The 21521-nt window shown below is 41.2% G+C and overlaps 1 long non-coding RNA gene across 1 annotated transcript; it reads right to left on the reverse strand.

Annotated features, from left to right (window-relative positions):
• Positions 1–125: 125 nt before the first annotated feature.
• LOC111273758 (uncharacterized) lies at positions 126–17773 on the reverse strand. The gene is made up of 3 exons (XR_002688017.2): positions 15778–17773; positions 1862–8168; positions 126–1033 (listed from the first exon to the last, which is right to left on the reverse strand). It is a non-coding gene; the product is annotated as an uncharacterized LOC111273758 (long non-coding RNA).
• Between the last annotated feature and the right edge of the window lie 3748 nt (positions 17774–21521).

Raw genomic sequence — 21521 nt, forward strand, 5'->3', positions numbered from 1 at the left:
AAAATTGTATGTATACACCTTTTATGAAAATCGGTCTGGACTACTTTGGCCTAGAGGGAATTGCCGGTAAGTCGTGTTTCACAGATACTGACAGAAACTAACTGAAAAATGTATCACACACTAGATTTGGTTCGTTGGAACCGCTAGAAATATTTTTATTATTCATAAAAAAAAACTCCAGCCACTTTAAAGATAGTCAGCTTTACGATGTCACTAGAAAACAAGACAGCTCTCTGTTAAGCGGAAGACATAGAAAAAATACATACGCATATGTGAAGCGTAAGTATAATGTCTGTATTGTCTAATAAGTTTTACCCATTGATGCCCTTTTAGTAAGCTAGCTTTAGTCTTTATCGTTTTCATCTGATCAAACGATGAAAACAATTGGACTCAATTCCTCTTTGAATTCGTACGGGTATACAATAACGTTAGCTACTCGGAGGAATCATAATGTCTATATATAAAATAGAATTAAAGTTAAATGCGTCTAAATACACTGATATGTACAATTTTCACTTGGCTTACACAGATTTGATCACGTTAAGTCACTGTTTTTGTTTGTCTTTTATTACATTCCCTAACCTTTTTCGTGAACCATTCTAAACGATGCTGTGCATATCAGGGAGCAACCTTTTTGCCGATTAGCCATTTACAAATTTTAGGCTAGAAGGTTATGCTCTTAGAATGCTAGCAGTTCAGTGTGCAAGGTCCAAGATCGTGTAAAGAACAGTCAGCTAGCACACATGTGCATAACCGATAAATGTCGAAATCAAAGGTAGTCCTCCCTGTGTAGAAAAGGCGAGAAAATCTTGTACGTAACTTTTATCGCCTGCTTCACATCAATGAATGGTATCTGCTGAAATTCTAGACTTTTATCGTTGACGTTACAAGGACTGTCTATGGTGAAGCCAATAGCTTTTCGTGTACTATAGTATAGTATATATCCATGTATATAGCTGAACAGAAGAAGACTAGAGACGCCGCTCCGAGTTACTCCGACATGCTGCAGTCCTGTTGTTACGGGTTATACGTCCTTGGCCAGAATGGAAACACATTGAAACGTTTTCTTAAGTCCATCCAGCTCACGAATTTTTAGCTTATTCAATTGTGCTTTTAAGTGAAACGCATGACCTAACCTAGGATCAAATCGAGGATCTTGAATGAATTATATCTGTATATGTAGATTCTTATAGATCAATTTACGGCTAAGATGACATGAGATAGTATGTTTGAAGCCTTCCTTCTATGAATTACATCGTCACAAAGTAAATACTGCAAGTCTTCCATAAGAAGATCCCGTATTTTCGACTTTGGGTGTATTGCAGCGACGGCTAAGATCCTACTGACCTGACCAATAAATGAGTGCAATTGAAACGGAAAATCATTATCATCTATATTACATTTATATTATTTAACAATGCTCTTCGTTTTTCTATCTAGGAGCCGACCTTTTGTTAAAATCGATTGTTGCGTTGCTCCTTTTCAGAACCGGCAGTAGCGTCACTAATTATCGGCGACATTTTGAAATTCAAATGTGTATCTTGTTCTTCTATGAAGGGTCAAACAATTGGTATTAATGATTGGCGATACCTTGTCTCATTTCTGACCTGTGCTATTTCGTCTTACTAATGGCCAAGACGAAGAACGCCGATGAACTAAATCGAAAACCACAAAGAGCTATTGCCTATTCGAATCTACTCATAGTAATGCTAACAATTTCCACGTGAAGAATACTTGTTGTTCAAAGTTTTCCGTGATGGTCCACCAAGCGTAAGGTGGGCAGGTCATTGTGGTGGACTCAACCATTTCAGCACGGGACTCTGTAAATAGAATAGAATTTAGTAACGAAGCAGTGCCTCACCTTCAATCGAGTCGTACTGTGATCCGTTGAATTCTCATTAGTTTTTCTCCTCGTTGATGCATATAACTGCTGCCGATGTTCCGCAATCGTTTCCCATTATGTGAAAAGATTGTCCTGTCGTTTATTTATAGACTATAGACTGGTACAGCTAAAGGGTTATCTCACGCGTAAACCCTGTAGGAAAAGGCGTAGTTCAACAGAGAAACTAGGTTATATAAAAATAAAGAGCAAAACATACGCTTAAAATTTGTTCTCGCCAGATCATCTACCGGATCTACCGGACAGGATATTGTTGACGCATACTGGATAAAAATGAGGTGCTTTGGAAAAAATCCGTTTTTTTATTTATTTCTGAGAAACGTTTGCGTTTTGTTGTAGCGACGAGAAATTGCATTGGGACAAAGCTTGTTTGTACCGTAGCATAGAAAATATAGAGAAAGTATAGCCGGCGTGATCTTAACGATACCAAATTATCGACCATCGATCAAATCGGTTCTCGCTTGGAAGCATCTGTCGATTCCCAGATCTTGTGTTTCCACATTGCTTTTTCATGGGTGCAACGAGCTTGCCCACTGCCATATTTATATATACTGTTGCCCCCGCAGAAGCAGCGTTCGTCGTCTACTTTATCAACGGTTAGATTTAGAATAATTGAAAGATAAGTCTCTCACATGCTGCTACTTCATAACCTAAATTCTAATGAATGTATTTACATTCTGGCGTAAGAAAAAAATGGCGATGTAAAACCAGGCGACGACAGCTCCGCTCGTTGAAAAACGTGCTCAGCTTTTCGTTTGCTCGGTGGTAAGTAACCATTGTAGGCCAAGGTAAACAGCGTACGTATTGTTGCAAGTAGCCGGTAAATTCTGCTCATCAATGAAGTCTGGAAACACATTTCGTCTCCAATGGACAGTAGACACAATCCAACGGCATTCACAGAAGCACGCGTAGCAGCGGAAGCAAAGGTCGTTAACGTTTCTGTTGATACGGCGCACGGTGCCCAATGCGGACAATTCAAATTGGCAAAACCTAGGCTCCGCTCGCCATTTGACCTTTTCTCACGTTTTATTGATTTAGTAGTTTCGGCTTTGCCCGTACCGTCATCGTACCGAGCTCAGCCGGCAGCTGCACGACCATACTGCAAATAAAACGATTACGATGAGTTCGCCAGCGTAAAATTCCTGGTATTTTGTACGTCCAAAGCCAAAGGGTCCACATTTCGCCATATCTTCGTATTACGTGTGATTGCGTTACTTTTACGACTCCGATCACTGCCATTTGTCGAGTTCAGTGTGTGTGTGTGTGTGTGTGTGTGTGTCTGTGTGTTCAGCGATTGCATAAGTATTTTACATATTGTAAAATTAATCTTGCTTGTCCCATTGATACTTCTATGTAAATACCAATTGTCATAGGCTAAATAACAACAGTTCCGTTATTCTACCCGATACAAGAAACTCAATATCTAAGATCCTAAACGCAAAAAATCTATTTGTATAGTGACATTTTGACATAATTCAATATGCCTTGCATGCACTTCATCTTCTTAATCTGTAATTAATAAATCTTCTTAATGCACTTCATCTGTAATTAATAGCGACGGGTCGCTAAATTTTATCAGACATTCAATATCGATCGTCAAAAAAGTAATGGTACAGCCAAAGCTTATGGCGGCGTACAACTTCACAATTGGGTTTGGCGACAAAGATACAAGACGTTTGTTTTACGGAGGGTATTGTGTTTATGTCGTAAGAAGCATATTTTTGCAGCTCCTTGTCTATTTTTTTTTATACATAGGCGTCATTTTTTTACCGTACAAATCACACCGTGACACAACGAAGAATTGATCTGAAATGTTTTCCTGCACTCTTTAAGGCTTCGGTGGAATAATCACATACTTTTTTGTGAGAGTTACTCCACTGGGAAAACGCCACCGAACCGCGTAGGTATTGACAGTAGCATTATTTGAGTTGTCTCTACATACTTTGGCAAACGAACCCATCATCATTGCATGCCAGCTTTTGAAAGCGAGAGTGGGAATGTCGTCGTTAGAAGTTGGCATCAATCTGTCTTCATCCAGTTTTCAAATGGATCTCGCTGACCGACTTTTCGGATGCGTACAGATGTGCTTGACACCCCCCGACGCTCCAACGCTCACAACGCGCCAGCGCTGTCAACTACTGGGTTTCTGCTAAAGCAGAAACTCCTGATCAGTACATTCACTTTCGGCGGCAAAGGAAGCAGTAACGACGAGAGCTGTCTGTCTCTGCTTTATTTCATCATACGCAAGCGTCGGTACCGATATATACACACGACACAAATCGACACTCCTATACGGCTCTAGAACAGGTACTCTGTGTACGGCTGTTCATACTCAGATATCTGCGTGACAACGTCCCAATAATCAGTGGCGATAGATCACACATACCGATGGAAGTGTGACTCGCTTCGCTGGATCATCACATCATCGACACGCCGCGACGCTCTGGCGCCGATTTGGGAATTTGAAGCCGGCCTATTACGGTCACGTCACGTTTCATCTTGTTGGCTTGCACAATGCAAATCAAAGCCCTGGAACTAGCTCAGCGGGTAGCTGACGTTAGCTGCTAACCCCGCGTTGTCGGCGGCCTGGCGTAACGTGATTCGTACAACGCGATCTATCCCAGCAGAAGAGTGACGAATGAACGAGTAGCATTTTGTTGAATTTTGACGTCGCAGACGATGACGGCGACAGTAATCACGCAGATGGAAACGACATTGGTTCAACAAAGTAGCACTCTTCTTCTTATGGAATCTATTTGTTTATTTGATATGTTTATATATTATCCCCGAAATACCGAGCGGTGCTGGAGCAAGAACCCATCGCTCGTTCTTTCCTTTTGATTTAGTTTGGTTCCATTGCGGTTTTGCATAAAGCCCTGTTCGTTATTTGTAATGTTCCCTCGTTGTTCAGCCCACCCCGTCACTCTCAGCATCAGTCCACGTCTGCTTAAACTTTTTTGGCTAGCGTTGCCAACCAAATATATATATATGTATATATAGCATCGTTGGCAGCGATTCGAACAGTGAAGAAGATAGTTAACAACTGTGAGTGATGCCGATCATGGCGATGTAGTTGTGGCAACGGCCGATAGATGGCTGCACTACTCACTAGCATAGCACTGCCAGCGGCGTGATGGTTGCGCGCATGCGCGCAATACAAGCACGCACGCTAACGAACTACGTATACACAAACATTGAAGATTATCATAGATGCATGCATATGCATATGTATCGTCGTTCTGTTGATGACACACGAAACAACGACCTCTATTTTTGGTGCTCCTTTAGTCGAGCATTATAGAAGATCCGTGGCACGTATATGCATTGCAATCGCAAATAAAATGCGACTCTCGCTCCAGATTCGGTATAGCACAGTGCTGATGGCTCATCATTTGGTAACTTTGTAATCATATAAGGGAGCTTACAGATGGCGGTGGTGCAATGCAGTAATGTAGTATGCATTTGATGGATGATCGTAGCTTTCTGTATGTGAGCTTATTTACTTGCTTACACACAGGGGTTCGCGTTTCCGGCAAACGACTACGAAGTGTAGCGGCACAAGGCAGGAATACATATTTGCATGAAGTCTATAGAGGACGAATTCTTTTTATAATAATGTTGCTGACTGAGCGGACGCTGGTATAGATGGTTAACCCATTCAGGGAACACTGATCAATCAAGAACGTACCGTGAACTTGAACCATCGGTTCAAAAATACAATCGTAAATACCTGCAAGAGCAGAAAAACCATAAGCCGATGCATTTACACAGGTTTAATTGGTACACGTTCAATTTCGCGCGTCCATTATTATATAAGAGAGCTTTATAAATGATCAACAATCACGGCGGACGCCAAGCACGGCAAATGCTAAACTGTCCCATTTCATCGCATGAATACAATTCTTTTGTACACATATTTAGCTTATTCTTTATTCTGGTAGACGACATTTTTCTGGGTAAATGTATATTTTCCTAATAAATGTTGTATCTCGCTGTACTGTCGCCTTCGGAAAATGATGCAGTACGAGAATTAGACCCTGCCTGCGAGCAGAAACCGGTACGGCATCTAAATAAATAGTATGTGCATTAATATAATATCCAAACTATATTAATCTGGATATTTATCGGCTTCCAGAATTTCTTGGGGCTCAGAACAAAACTTTTCAAACCGCTGTTTTTCATTCTACTGCTGACGTTGACCTTGTTATTGTAAGAATATCTATAAGATTATCGTTCGCCATGGACAGTGTGCCGACGCATGAGCTTTATCTTTACGCGCAAAGAGGCGCTCAATCTAAGCTCGGCTCACAGACGCGGGGGAACGTTTGCCACACTGCGTACACTCAGCCCAAAAACCTTCTCACTAATGTTGAATATTTAACCGTGTTTTTTATCGATGAAGCGTCATATGACCCATTAAATGACAGCAAACGTGCAGAATAGCTCAACACTTTCCAATGAACTGGGTCGGTTTTCGTCTACACGCTATGAACTTGATTTTAAGAATTTTCTAAGAACAAACGACAGCGTAAGAAAAATAGAAGCGATATTTTCTTTAATGCTCGTACAAAAAGGTATGGCTTAGAAAAAATTTGATTTCTTTCAAAATTAACAGCTTTCCTGCTAAAGCATATATATATATATATATATATATATATGCTTTGCTTCGTGCAGCCCCCGTTTTTATAATCATGTTCATTTCATGCATCAAATCGGCTCGTGTTTCATGCGGCAACCGATATAAATCCCTAAGGATAGGTAGCCTTCTTCAACTGTGCCATTTTTTAATAATTCATATTAACTATGTCATAAGCGGCATTTAATCTAGGTAGTAAACAATATATGAGTTCTGCCTTCTCATGAACGCCATAAACGTCTCGAACAATTATACACTTGAAAAATATATGAAGATAAGCCCCGCAGAACTGAAGCCCAACGAAGTCCCAACAACAACAACAGTATTATTTATTCGTTGATCGTTAACAATGATAATGGTATAAAATTGAAAAAAGTGGCCTTTGTTGCCGCACGGGTCTGACTGCATTCAACGAAGCAACAATGGCGTCGTATCGGTAGACGCTAACGCATTGTAGTGGGTAACGTTTACATCTTTGTGACACCAAATGATATTAATAATCATCATAATTATAGTACTTGAACTTCTAATCACCATTGCCCTGCAGCTACTATTACCTATCACAGTTCTTCATCGTCTCAGCTGCGTGTCAACAAATCGTTCGCGTTTTCGACCAGTCATTATACGTTGTTGGTTATCTTCGGCTGCGTCAACAAATACGCCCCCCCCCGTCTTCGGTCCCGTTGGCAAGCCCACCCACGAGAAAGGTCGGTACGACCTTCGGTAGAGACCTGCGGCTCATACTATCAATCAGCGAACGTTTGGCCTTTCACGTTTGTAGCGTCTACAGAGTGGCCGTCGTTGGCCCGAATCAGAAAGCTTCATGTATTTATTAGTATGTGTGTACTAGCATCATATAATAATCACAACAAGTATATTTTTAGCGCCGCCCAGTTGAACGTAACCATGCTGACGCCAAAACACAAAAAATATTAACAATATTAGTATTCATATTGTACATATCAAAAATCAAAAATGCGTCATTAAAACTTACGAAGCGAAAATTTAAGCGTAAAAAAATTCAACCTCCTGAGCCAGGCTCGTACGATGTCCGGAATTTTAAATCACCGTGTCACCGCTCTGTTAGGCGGTTTGTTACGGCTATTCTTAAATTTTTTAGTCCCTCCCATTTCCCGTCTCTGCTCACGACACAAGCGTATGTGTCAATTATACGGACTCATGCAGATGTGTCTATAAATGGGCAGCGTACAGGTGATTGTTCGTTCTTTTTCTCGGTAAGGGTTTACCTCGGGTGGGTCTGACATTTTTGTACTGTTGGCACGCCGCACGATATTGGCACAAGCCGTCAGCTTGAATTTACCAAGGTATGAGTAATCGACAAATTTGTTCTAATCTGTACAGACATCCCCCGTCTTGTCCATCGCAGTAAGGCCGGTATTCCTGAACGTTTCGCGCAAGTGACAAATCGGTTGCTGAAGTTTCTAGTTTTGCGGTTCGCAACATTGAACAGCGCTATCGAATACTATGTATAACTTAACGGCGATGGCGATCCAGAACCCATAATTGATGTTTTCCCGTGTTGATTTTTGCTTTCGTTGTATTCTTTGTCATCCAGTTACATTAATCCGTTTCATGATGGCATCGAGTCTGTTCCTCGTCACCGGCGACAATCTGATGGAAAAAAGCACGCTGAGATTAGCTAGGCGATAGGGAAAAGAACGTTTTTTTTTCCTTAGTCTCGAGTAGTCAACAAACGAAAGTTATTTTTTGAACTTGTTTACATTTTCTCCATTGAGTCCAAACGATGGCCCAGGGTAGATTCTACGGCAGCACAAATCGAATTTAATTATATATTCAACGTTGTAATTTTCAAGTGAAGCGGGTCGCCCAAGTTAAAACTTATATTTGAGATTAAGATTTTCAGCAGAGAATTGATTCTCTCACCTATACGTATATAAGTAACTTCTATTGACACTGTTTACTATAATATAATATATAAATAACAGCATGCGTATAACATGATAGTATAGGCGATATGCAAATCGTATATATATCTAAATAGTTTTTTGTGTATACACTCTTTTAATTAGATAATTTATTTGAAAAGATTTTGACAGAGGTGGCGAATTTAACTTCGAACAGGACGTAGCACATGCATACTATTATCATGGTGTATGAGCATATTTTGATGAGAATCTTCCAAACAGATGGGTCGGGCAAAAAGGCCCTATGCAATACAAAGCCCCGTCCATTCCATACGCCTTACGCCAATGGATTTTTCTGAGACTCTACCTTAAAGGGAAAGTTTACGCCTAAGAAAACCGACGACATGTGATGATTTAAAGGTAACAATTGAATTTATAACCAATGGCCTAGTGTTTTCAGTGACGAGAACGGTAATAATTATGAGTGTCGGCGATAGCGAGAAAAAAAGTTGTACATTTTAGGTAGACTATTTTCCAATGTACATATATTATATATTAATAATCTGAATAAAAACTGAAATTATGATCATTCAAACTATGTAAACACTTTTTGAAACACCCTATATATGTATGTATATATATATAGTAATTAGGAATTGGCTCACACGTTAACCTGTCATTGGCGTAATTGCGGTTTCGAATGCTTCCCAGCTTGAGCCCCCCGTTGCAACTGATACTGCAACTATTGCGGCCATATTCTACAGTTGCGTCGTCAGCTTCAGTGTCGAGAATAGCAAAAAGAGTCATGAATATGGCCCCAGCCAAAAGCCGCATCGTAATCAGTAACGGTGTGCTACTTGTTTTGCATTTGTTTCTGAGTCTTGGCCAAACAGAGGCAAACGGCGGGCTAATTAGATCGGACACGGGGCTTGCTTCCACGATAGCACCAGCTGATGTTGGCTTGCAAATAAGCCTTCGTTTTCTTACTCATTATCAGCCTATCACCACCAGCAAAAATCGCTCACGACGTTATAAAACATGGCCGGTCGTATAGGCGAACAGGCTAGATTCGCTCGAACGTTCTGCGTCATCCGTTTCGATGACTCCTGGAGCGGCCTTTGCCGCCGTTGTTCCACCTGCATGAATCTAAAGCAGTGTATATGCCCCGTCTTATCATTTCCTATGCTGCTTTGCATTTTCCTTCGCGCAGATAACGACGGGCGATCTTGCAAGGAACGGAAGAATCTGTCGACTGGTTCGCTAAGCTCACTCATGATTACTGCCTTTAGGCATTCGTAGCGCACGCGTAAGCCGTTCTATACAGTTAACAATTACGCAACGTTATGTAGACATTATATAGCGGTACTGGTTCGAGGATAGCATAGGACGCTAGAAAAAAGGTCGAATCATCAGCAGAAGTTGAACATATATTCGTGTTCAAGGGTGACGCGCATGTGCTTACCCGAACATTAATTTTAGGTCGTGCCTAAATTTAAATTCAGCTTTGGAGCCAGCTGCAGTTGGTTGTTCCTTTATCTGTTTGTGCGTACGATAATCAGACGTCGTTTGGGAAAAAAATGGCGACAGCGTTATAACTGGAAGAGAAAGTTAACGACTGACTTCCACCCTGGAAAGGACTTTCTGCTAGTGTTGTTTATGCAATCTACGATGAAGAAGCGCATGCCATGGCGATTACAACACAGTAGATATTATGTGTGGGTAGATGTGATATCTCTTTTGAACTGAAAGCAAATTGAATGACCGCATGCAGCGGACACCTGCGATGTCTTGAAGTCGCTTAAGCACCCTCCGTTACGAAAGGGTGCCGTCAGCTGGATAACAGAGATAATAGTCAGTTGAATTGTTACGATAGTTTGCAAAAGGAAGCATCCTGCGAATTGTAAGGAATCATGGCAAAGATTAAATATTTGTATATATAAAAAAACCGATGAACAAGTATAGTGCAATGATTTGAAAACGTTCGTAGAACGCCATAGAAATGTCCGTTTGCAGTTTGCTCTCATCGAAGTTTTGCTACATATAGGTCAAAGTTGAGAACGTGTGGCAATATCGAGAGATCGCACAATCGTTCGATGTCCCCCATCAATGCTGGGGCAGAATTATTCGTTTACAATAATGATTAGTTGACGCGATGTTTAAGCCAAAAGACTGGGCTTATTCTATTACGGTCATCGCATTGCTTAATGTATAGATCGATCACTACATACCAGCTGATAACTTTACTCAGTTTGTTTCAGCTAGTAACGGTACCGATGTTCTCACCGTAGTAGCACCCATCGTGAATGTTATACTAATTTATTGGTTGCCGTAATGGTCTGGCCGCCGAGTTTCTGTTGCCCTTTGCGACTCACAGTTATCCGCAAGTATTCATAAAGACGTCTACGTATCCGTCGTGTCGATACGAGAAACGTTGTCATCTAGTTACACAGTAGGCCGTATAAAGAAATAATGAACTTCTTAATCAGTCAATCAATCATGTTATCTGTAATAGTTACAATACAACGATCAGCCATTGGAAAGCGTGAAGAAGAAGTTGCATAGGTCCATTTGTTATAACATCGTTTTGTTGGTGATTTGAAGACGTTACGTTGTTCCTTGACGTGAACGCTCGCTTGAGCGAGTCCGATTTTTCTCTCGGGTCTCTTCATTAGGGATTATTACCTCACCTATGGCCTAAAGCCATGTCGGATCATTAACTGTTTAACTTTATTGGTGAATATATGTTTGAGGTAAAGCGGACGTTCACCCTTCACGTTACTTCAACGACCTCGCCAGGTCCCTTCTTCTCGACGTTGCTTTCTGCATACGACTCATATACATTCGGATATATTTAATTGATATATAGAATTGATAATGTATACGGCGCCTGTCGCTACTTGGAGGGATTTGTTCACAGCAGATGAGATGCGCAGACCAACGATCGCGTACTAAAGGCAAGATAGCTTGGACCTCTTTTTAATTATCATGTATATTAAAATCATTATCTAATCTTTGCACTGTGTTACATGTATTTGTGCCGGCCGTTCAAAAATGTCCTTGAGCACACGATGATGATGAAATCCGTAGCAGATAACACTATCACTTAATGTTAATTCATATACAACCTGAACAATGCCGTCAATCGTTATCAGGCGAGAATCCCCTTGTTCATAATTGAATCCCTATCATTAGATTTTATAACGGCAAAAAGCTACTACAGTTAACTTACCCTAAAAAAACATGTATGGCAATATCGGCCATCCACATTTGATTGTATTATATATTTTCCGTAGATTTCTAACGTCGCATACGTCCAAGGGCAGAACATGAATCTCTTTTAAGCCCATTCGTTTCATTATTGCTCACTGAACCCTGCGGTTTACTTATCCGTATTAGTATGTTCATCCACCGATAAGTCAGAGTGTGTCCCCTGAGACCAACTGCAGAAAGGATAGGTGGGTAATTTACATTTCTCCAGCAGTGCCATCATCTCAAGCACCATAGGCTAGCCATAAGCATCTGCCTCTGCAATACAAAAACCTCTAATCAATTTGCTAACTGTGTGCCCGCTTGAATGTCGTACCCGTCATGTTTTGTTGGGTAGGCACTTGTCAGTGGCGTTCTTCCTTTGCTGCCGATTTATTGGTCCGTCCATTAAAGCCCCGACCATAAACTGAAAGCCAAAGCGAATTCGACAGCTGCATTGGAAGGCTGAGTTCGTGACCGCGAAGCAGCGAACGTATGGCTACCACGGCCGATGCCACTGCTTTCACTGGGGACATTCCGGCAAATTTGTCACCCCCTCCACCTTCGGCCCACCCCCGCTACTCCGTTATTTTGCTCTTGTTTTTCGTCACCGGGTTCATCCTATTCACCTTGTTTTTTTAGTAGTCCTCCTGTTCCGACTGCTACTCCTGCTGCATTTGTCGCTATGGAATCTGTTGTTGTCTCGGCCGCTGCTCTTGCATTGACGGCCATTGCTGTTTTTTTTGCAGTTGCCAACGGATCGTCAGCGACGACTACAACACAACGGGGGATGGATGGGTGAGGGGTACCTTTACCTTTGCGCGGTCGTGCCCTATGTGACGTTCTTGCGTCTGCTGCTGCGTCTGCCGCGGCGTTTTACCGTAGGAATTACAGCAGCGGCAGTAAGAGTGGGGTTGTGGGAATATGTGAACATTTCGACGTTTTTTAATCATGATCAGAATAACATCAACAGCTGCTGCAATAATAATAATTATTATTATTATTACAAAATTATTATTATGGTAATAAAGGTGAGCAATCGACGAGGCAGTATTGGGCAGGGCGAGTACCGCATAGGTATCTATTGGCTTAAGACGACGTTTGTCGACGAAGCGCTGTGTCACGGTAATCGTCATCGCATCCATATGTATCTTCATATAGACAGTTTTTCCTTATACAATACAATTGTAGGATATAGGTTGCGGGTTTGATCACTGCTGTTCATAGAGGAGCGTCAATAGAACGTGGTACCATAATGATAAGAGAAAGTGAGATATACTGAGCTGAAATTGAGTAACTTGGACATTGTCACCCGTTGAAATCGATATTTTTGTGATACTTGAGCAGACTTAGAGAGACAAAAACGACACTAAAATGGATGGGAAGAGGGTTCGATTATGGCACTAGATTCAGCACAGCAGGACATCCATTATTCTGTCACTTTCAGGCTGTCCACTTATTAGTTATTAATTAGAAGAGCTGTTGATCGCCAAATTGCCTATATAAAAATGCACGTTGAAGTCATGAAGCGAAAAATGAACGTTGTTGCAGTCAGAAAAACAGAACGAGCCGCCAAATAGGGAAAAATTTAAACGATAGTTTTCTATACACCAGAAACCATTAACAAGATTATTTTCAACGTATGACGTATTTCGACGTATTTGATCAGTCAGCGCTTCACTATTATTGCGCTATAATATAATAACAGCTGATAATGGCAGCCATATTTCAAAGCGAACGCACTAATCTCAAACAGCCAGTGCTATCAGGAACTCGATCTTCCTCACACCTTCTAGCCGAATCCGGCCTGTTACAAAGGTAAGCAGGCATATTCAGGTAGGATTGCGGGCCGAATATTGTGCTCGTTCTACAGTAACTTACCTAAAAGCGAAAAATCACATTTAGCGCTTAGCAGAAATGCTAGAGAATTCGATTATCCAAGTTAATAGTGTTTTTCTGCCCATCGTGCCTGGAAGCTACGTACACAATAGCAACTTCTATTCGAGTGTCGTTCTTTTTTGTGTTATTGAGGAAACTTGTTCCATTGCGTTAGTACAAATAAGGGAACAATAATCGATATGGTATTTCGAAGCCTTGAGAAAAAAATCACGGTGCCTTCAAAACGCCTGTCCTATTTGTGCTTTTCTAAATCTGTTGTTTCATATCTTGTGTACACTAGCCTGTGGCTTTCGACAAAGAATTAATATTTCGCACGGTCTACGGGTAGATGCAATACAATGTGTTATTTTTTAGTATTTATTAATGCCTCTTGTTGATTAAAAACGATTAAAACGTTGACTTTATCAGCGAAACAATTTCAGCCTATGGAAGGCAGTTCTCAAAGAGATACTATCTAAATATAGGACCCTCATGTCGGGTTGACCCTTAAGCTATAGTAAACTTGGCCAAGCAGCCACTAATCTATTGATAGCAAGCGGTGATTGGCTAATTGTTTGCGCATTTTATTAATAGTAGACAAAAATGATACGACCTATGGAAACCAAACACGAGATAACACGCCTTCTAGACAGTGGCAGGTTTCAATTAGAAGTGTTATTAGCGGTGCCACTATCTGAAACTGTCATCGGAATTATGATCTGATACGATCCGGATTGAATGGCCACTTGTTTAAACGTGTTATGGCACAACTAGTACGTGTGTAAAATAGATTTAATTATCTCTCCCTTAGACTTTACTTATATTTCAATGGTCGACAAAAGCGAAACTGCTTTCGAACATAGCGCCGTTATCCAGGCGACTTCAAAAACATTTTACGAAGACGATTTATAGTATTTTTGTTGCCACTAAAACCAACGTCCGCAACTTGTCTACAATTAGTCGTTCCATCTTCATTCATCTAGATCATGCTCCTATATTATACGTACTAGGAACGCATCGTTCCCTAAATGCAAACATAAGTACTTTTAGGACAACTTGTTATATACCAATCCACTTCTTTTCAAGTCTACAATTTTTAAGCGGGCTTTTTCCAACCTCCCAGTTCCCGAATCGCACTACTAGCCTACAGAGCAGCGCGCTGAAGTGTCAACTAGCTCCCATGTCGATTAACGTAAGTTCAGTACAAAGAAGGCCAGTACATAGTTAACCTATCATCTTCTTAACATTGCGCGACATGTATGAACCAGCGAGATTATTTCGATTCAGCGTGAAGATTCGGCTCATCTTGAATGTTTGGCCTCCCTGCCTTCGGCCTTCATACGGCCAACAGTTGTTCGCGAATTGCTCACTATCTAACAATATTGATTGTTAGGGCTTCTTGTGGAAGTTGTAACCATTCAACAAGAACGACTACGAACGCTCACGGGGGAAAGTCCTTTTGGGCCATTCGTTATGTAAGAAGCTGATGCACTGACGAGCGAACAGGCCAATTTTACTGTTTGTTAAGGGCTGCATCAATCACGAGATCCCCTGGCAACGCTCCTGGTTCCATTCTTTTTTTCTTTCGACGATAGCCACAAACTGAAGCCGAGTGAGGGCCATGCTGTGATTATTGCACGGAAGCTGGGTTATAGGATACATGGGTTGGTTTTTTTTTGTGTTTAAATTATACAAACTGAATCGTATATGTGTACGTGTTTTGTTTGAACGACGGCTGTACGCTATTTATTATGGCGGCCTTTCACCTTTGTCTTACATGTCTCCAAGATAATTTACGTTTACTGAAATCGTACGTTTGAACATTAGGTATCAATGAGGATAGACTATAGGAAAGTTATCGGCTGACGCTAGCCAATAGAAAGACTAGATATGGTCAATACAACACTCTCTAAGCGCCTTTCGAAGAAAACCACCTTAAAACAGACAGAGCCGCTGAAATCGTCGCAATATTGTTGACATATTGTTGTTAAGCTGGATATTGTGTGGCATTACATTTTTTAACAATAGTTCAAAGAGAATTTGTTCCATTTAATGGCATCCCATCAGGAATATAAGTGCACAGTAGAAAATGGCGCAATAATCATTGATGACACTCCACAATAAGATCAAATGTTCTGCTGTGGCATTGTTAGGTACTTGTTAAGATTTTCGCTACGTCATCGATTTACTAATGTCCGGTATCGAGCCACGGAGCGAAAGCGTCCACGTACCTGATCGGTAACATCACCATAGTTGAAACCATTTGATTTAGGGTGGCAATCGTCACTGAGGTAGTGTTTCTGCCGTTTCACACATGCGCACAAACATAATGTCTGTATTATATAAATCAATTGTTTTCAGTGCAATGTGAAAGATGGAGACGGTACACGCTCGTACAAAGCGATCTCTCGTGTTATCGAAAGCTATATTAGTCGTCGCTTCTACGTGTCCGTTTCCACAGTTCATTGACTAGCGATGTTTATATACAATGGACAGCAGACAAAATTTTCACGAATCCAATATGTATTACTACTACTGCTGCTGTTGTTGTTTTTTTTTCCTTTTGTTACTGTACTACGGCGGCTGTGGATGTTCAGCCACGTTTGGTGTTACTATCTGTCCCATATCAATGATATCAATAGCGGGTGAGACGCCCATGGTCGGCTCTATCTAGGATTCCTTTACCTGCAGCTAGCTTAATGTGCCAACAGGATTAATGACCGTCAAAGTTACTACGAACGAAAAGGGAACCCGTCGTTATACAGATATCCGAACGGTGGACATGCGTCTAGGCCGGCCCTTCCGACGAACAATTCCGCAGCAGCTCGTTACAATCGACAGAAACGGGTAAAGGTAACAGGCATCATGGTGTCGTAGCTGGCTATATTCTCGTCTGTCTTCATCGGCTATAACAGAAACCATATTGATTCGCATATTGGTTTTGAAGAAATTCATTCATACATTCAATGAATGGATGTATTTATTCGTTAGGATAGGAAATTGATTTTGATGAGGAAAAAGGTGAAGAGTCGACCCCTTAATCGCGTAAATCGTTCCCAGTAAACCCCCCGTATTTATAGGTTTTGTTTGTCGCTTACTATGTGGCAACTTTAGGCTTTGGTATCGATAAATCCACGTAACCTCTAACCTCCAAGGCGAGCGTTTGCGACCTTTGCGCGACTAGGATCTCATCGACAAGCGAGCATAGTTATCTTTGTCTTCGAAAGCTTTTGTTTGCGGAGCAAAACAAGCTTTATAAAATCATTGTTGTCAACGAATCGATCAGCACAGAGAAAGGTAAGCCTGAATACGTCAGACGATAAGTAATTCCATCTCCGGTAGACGTCCCGATTTATATAGGAATATTAACGGAGGAATCTTTACGTCAGCGAACAATTTGCGACGACCGAATGGAATACTCCGTTGGGCGATACAGGCAATATCGATATCACTTTATCAGGCGCTGCAGCCTGCGGCAACAGACCGTCATCGCTGTATGTCCTACAGATCCGCGTATTACGCCGAGGAGCAAGGCGCGCTTTGTCTAGCGGGTCATTGTTTACTGACAGAGCAAAGAAGCATAGCAATGAAAAGGCAGCGTGCAGCCTGTAGGCTGAGTCAAAGGTGGGGAGCGGGGTAGCAATAATGTGGGAAAACGGACTTCGCCTTGCCGATTTTTATTCTGTGTGAATACTTGCAGCTGCTTCATGAGGACGCTCATTTCTTTGCCTTGTAATGTTAACTGGACAACCGTACGCAAGTGGGAATCATACAGTTGGGCGCACGCAGCACTCGAGCGGTTACATCACTAATCTACTTAAATATATATGATGTTTACATGACTGAATACTGCATTCAGTGTACAGATAGTCGCATGATGATTATATAATGCTGAGTATGCGGCAACTACGATGCTATCAACAAAGGATTTTTGCTCGAGCGATATTTGCATCGTTCGTACGTAACTAAGGGCAACCTGATTCAAATAAATGTAATCAATCAAGCTGTTCCCTAATCAGGACCAACGCGTCGCTCCACAACGGCCACAGCAGACTCTTATTTCTCTGCTTCGTGTGACGACTGCGTGTCTGGTGGAAGTGCCGCCAATGCAAAATTTTTACACGACAATACTTTACGCCATGTCACAGTCACACAGATGATATTCACGCTAGAGTTATCGAGGGTTTCGTCGTCCTTTTCAAACGCTGCGCGCCAATTATACTGACAATGACGCTTGCGTAATATTCTTTCTAGGGAGGAGTCCACTGGCCCACTCGACACGTTCCGCAAAGGCGTCAACGATAGAACATCAGCAAAGTGGATATTAGTCGAGTTCATCTGTAAGTAAGATAGTGCCTGTAAATGGTTGTGACACCCCGATATGTGTAACAGCCTCCAAGATCTATTTCGTCAGACAGCTGGTATGAACAAACAAAGTTAAAAAGTTAACCGTATTACAGGGACTCTGATTTTAAGTTAAGCCACGGAAACCCTCGATCTGTAGAAATAATTCATTTTCCGTTTTATGCTAGCGGTTGTTTTTTTTTTCGCTGCTGTTATTATCGGTGTTATTGTTGCTTGCATCGAGTGGCGATTAACGTTCGTCGACTGACCGACCTTACCAGTTCTATTGCCGTCTCCGTTCGCCTTCGGATTTTCTGCAGTTTTACAGCACAGTTTCTCTCGTCTGAGCCAAAGAAGCCGTGGGGGGAATGTTTTGGTCGTAGTAGAGTAGTTAAATTCAGCTTGAATCAGTTTTGGTGTCCATGTTTATTCTCCGATATGACAGTCGAATGCGGCCTCGATTGTTATTTGTGTATTCACATGGGCCAATAAGAAATGTTATTTCTTGGAGTATGTTTCATATTTCTACATGTATCTATATATGGGTCCGTATTAGTCCGCCGGTCTAAATATATTAGCGATGTTTGTCGGCACACGTTGACTTCGATCTGCTACACGGATGGAGCACTTTGGCGCACCGCAGATCGACGCTTATTCCTATATTGTCCCAACTGTCGGCCCGTAGTGATACTAACCGAGAACAAGGGATAGAGATATGGTTTTAGTGGGTGTAAGGGTTTGCAGCACCAATTTTGTTTGGTCAGAGAGAGCCATTTAGGCAGCCGATCCGTGAAAAAAAGAAAGTATTTTTTGAACAAAAATATGGAAAGACCTCTGTTCTCGATTTACAGATCTTCTATTTTGCCTATATGGCAATGCGACCAACTCGAGCTACTGCCATAAGCCAAAGAAACAGACGTAGCCGACAAAAGGAAAACGATACAAATATCGGCTAGATCTAAGTCACAGCAAATGTCAGACATTTTAGAATCAAATGGCAGCTGTCTGACAACGAGAACAGATCGAATCCTGTAAACCAGAGGCACTGAAAATCAACGGGGGTATCGTCTTAACCGGAACTTGGCACGAAACAGGACGCAGCAGCATCACTTACCTTTCTGCTGTCTCTATCTAAAGCAAAATTGAAAAAAAAAAAAAAAAAAAGATTATATGTATATCGTCGACCGAAAATATCTAGGCATGGCGCTTCTGAAAAGTGATATACTGGTAACTTAATTTTACTTACCGTTCCTTTGGAGATTCGTTATTCTATAAGGATCGTTTCCATCTGTTCCGATAGGTATTATCGTTTCTAACGTAACGGAGAGGGTGAGACCAATTTTAAGTGAGCGCTTGGTTAAATCCGGAAAACTTGCACTAGTTATATCGCTGTAACGCGACCCATGGAACAGTTGATCATCAGTCTTACCTTAATCTATGTTACAGTGAACACGCGCACTTGGCAGTGACATGTTAGTTAATAAAACAAGTAATGCTTCGTAGAAGCACTTCATGCTTCGATTCTCTCTGTCGGTACCGAAAATGAAATTGAGCTTAGAATTAGGCTGGATACGGACTATTGTCTTGGCTGAAATACAAATGTTCTTTGTTTTTTTTTTTTCATTTTTACAGAGGTATACACACCTATAGTTTCACGGCATTCACAATATTCACTACGATTTAAAAGTAAGATTTAAACAACCAAAAGTTTTTCAAGTAGTTAACACCTCTAAGATACCTATTACATGCTACTATAAATATATGATACGCGTGTTTGTTCATAGTATACAAACGTCTGTCTGCTTCCTTATCAGGATAGGTGTCAAAGTAAAATCATAGAATCGTGGGAAAGAAGTAGTTTGCCAACAGCCTGAGCTGGTGCTAAATATATCAGTCTACAATATGGATCACTCAGAATCATAAGAACGTGACATGGCTGATTTCTAGCCAAGGAACTTGATTAATTCTGGTACCCATTCGATCGTTCTTTGTCAGTAATGCCCAAGTGGGCATGTTCACTCATTAAGGGAAAAAATCGCGATTCGAACGCTTTCGAGCGGCCTACTTTGGCCGACAAGCGTTGCTGTGAAAGTAATCGTGAAGCACACGTTACTGTCATCTATGGTCGCGCCTCAAAGGAAGGAACAAGTTAACCTATTTGAATTCAACACTCTACACGTTATATAAAAGGCCGCGCTCAAGCATGGAATAAGTAACTGTAGTTTCATATTTAGAGGCAGCTTGGTGCCCGTATGAACTATGAAAGATATATTATACACTGTTCTGCTGTGGGGCGATGGCAACTGGGTTACCTGACGGTAGGAGGAAATGCATAATAACTGCGACATTGTCACAGGGTCGAATCGTCTGCAAGAAGGATCACACTTGTGTTCACAGTGAATAGCAGCAATTATTTTTAAAACTACAGGACACCTTGACTTATAAGTAACTTTATAAGCTATTCAGCACTACGGGGGAGCAATGCGTCGTTGGGGTCTCCAACTGGGATTTTAAGTAGGTGGTTTGGCTTTTTTTTTTTCTTTTTTTTTTTTCGAACATGTGACGCGTGTTTAAAAAAATGTTTACCTAAGTGTGCGTAGAAGTTGAAGTTGTGCTCCCTTAGAGATGGTTGCTTGTAAGTATAATAAGCATTTTTGCGAGGCTATATTGCCAGAACTTCTAACAATTACCGTTTGTTGTCAGTGAAACGTCATCGGCGGCAACGTATTTTTTTTTGTAGTCATGAGGTGCGTCTCGAGCATGCATAATTATCAATTCGTGTGTTTGTAAGAGAACAGAAAATTTCATTGACAAAATCTATGTTTGTACTAACAATGCAGATGCTGTAATGTTTTTTTTTTGGCCACATCGATTTAGATTCAGATTGCCTTTGCTTGAAACTTATTTACTGAGCTGGCTATTAAACACAGAATTTTTTTCGTCGGTTGTTACAGGCTGATGAAAGTTTTAGTTGAACTGCGCCTTTTCAAGCGCACGTTGATTGCTTTGTGTTTCAACCGTAAAAAAAAACACATTTCAATGCTGATAAACTTAAATCCTGTGAATTTACGCTGTATAGTGAGCGGCTGTGAACGGCACTTTATTGGGATAGAATTCTTGGTAGAAGGACGGTTACCCGGCCTTTCTTCAGAATCTTCATTGAAGAAGCTATTTATTTAAGAGTCGCTTATTGATAAAAGTAACAAGTTCCAGTTGGCACCGTGGAAACGATGTCAACTCACCGAGCATAGTACGTAAATTTGCCGAAAAGTTTAGTTCGGCAATAAGTTGATCATATTGCAATAGCCACTGCTGTAAACGTTCCGAGATACGAAGAGTGTCTCGTAAACTTCTTCTTGGTACTGACAGTTTAAACTTACATGAATATATTATATTATTATGCACATGCTTAGCAAGAGAAAACGTTAGGATGAGTATTGTATTGTAAGTGACGGAAAATAGATTCTGCCCTTTTTAAAGGAATCCGTTTGGCTTCATACACACACGTGATACCAACCAGCACATGGATCGCTTGGTCTCAGTGAATGACGGTATATAGAGTACATGTCGGCGTTTACGTCGTTCCGCTTATTCTTCCACCCACCTGGCTTGGAAAATCACTTCCATTCTA

The sequence above is a fragment of the Varroa jacobsoni genome, unplaced genomic scaffold, assembly GCF_002532875.2.
Source record: "Varroa jacobsoni isolate VJ856 unplaced genomic scaffold, vjacob_1.0 scaffold_223, whole genome shotgun sequence".
Taxonomy (NCBI): Eukaryota; Metazoa; Arthropoda; class Arachnida; order Mesostigmata; family Varroidae; genus Varroa; species Varroa jacobsoni.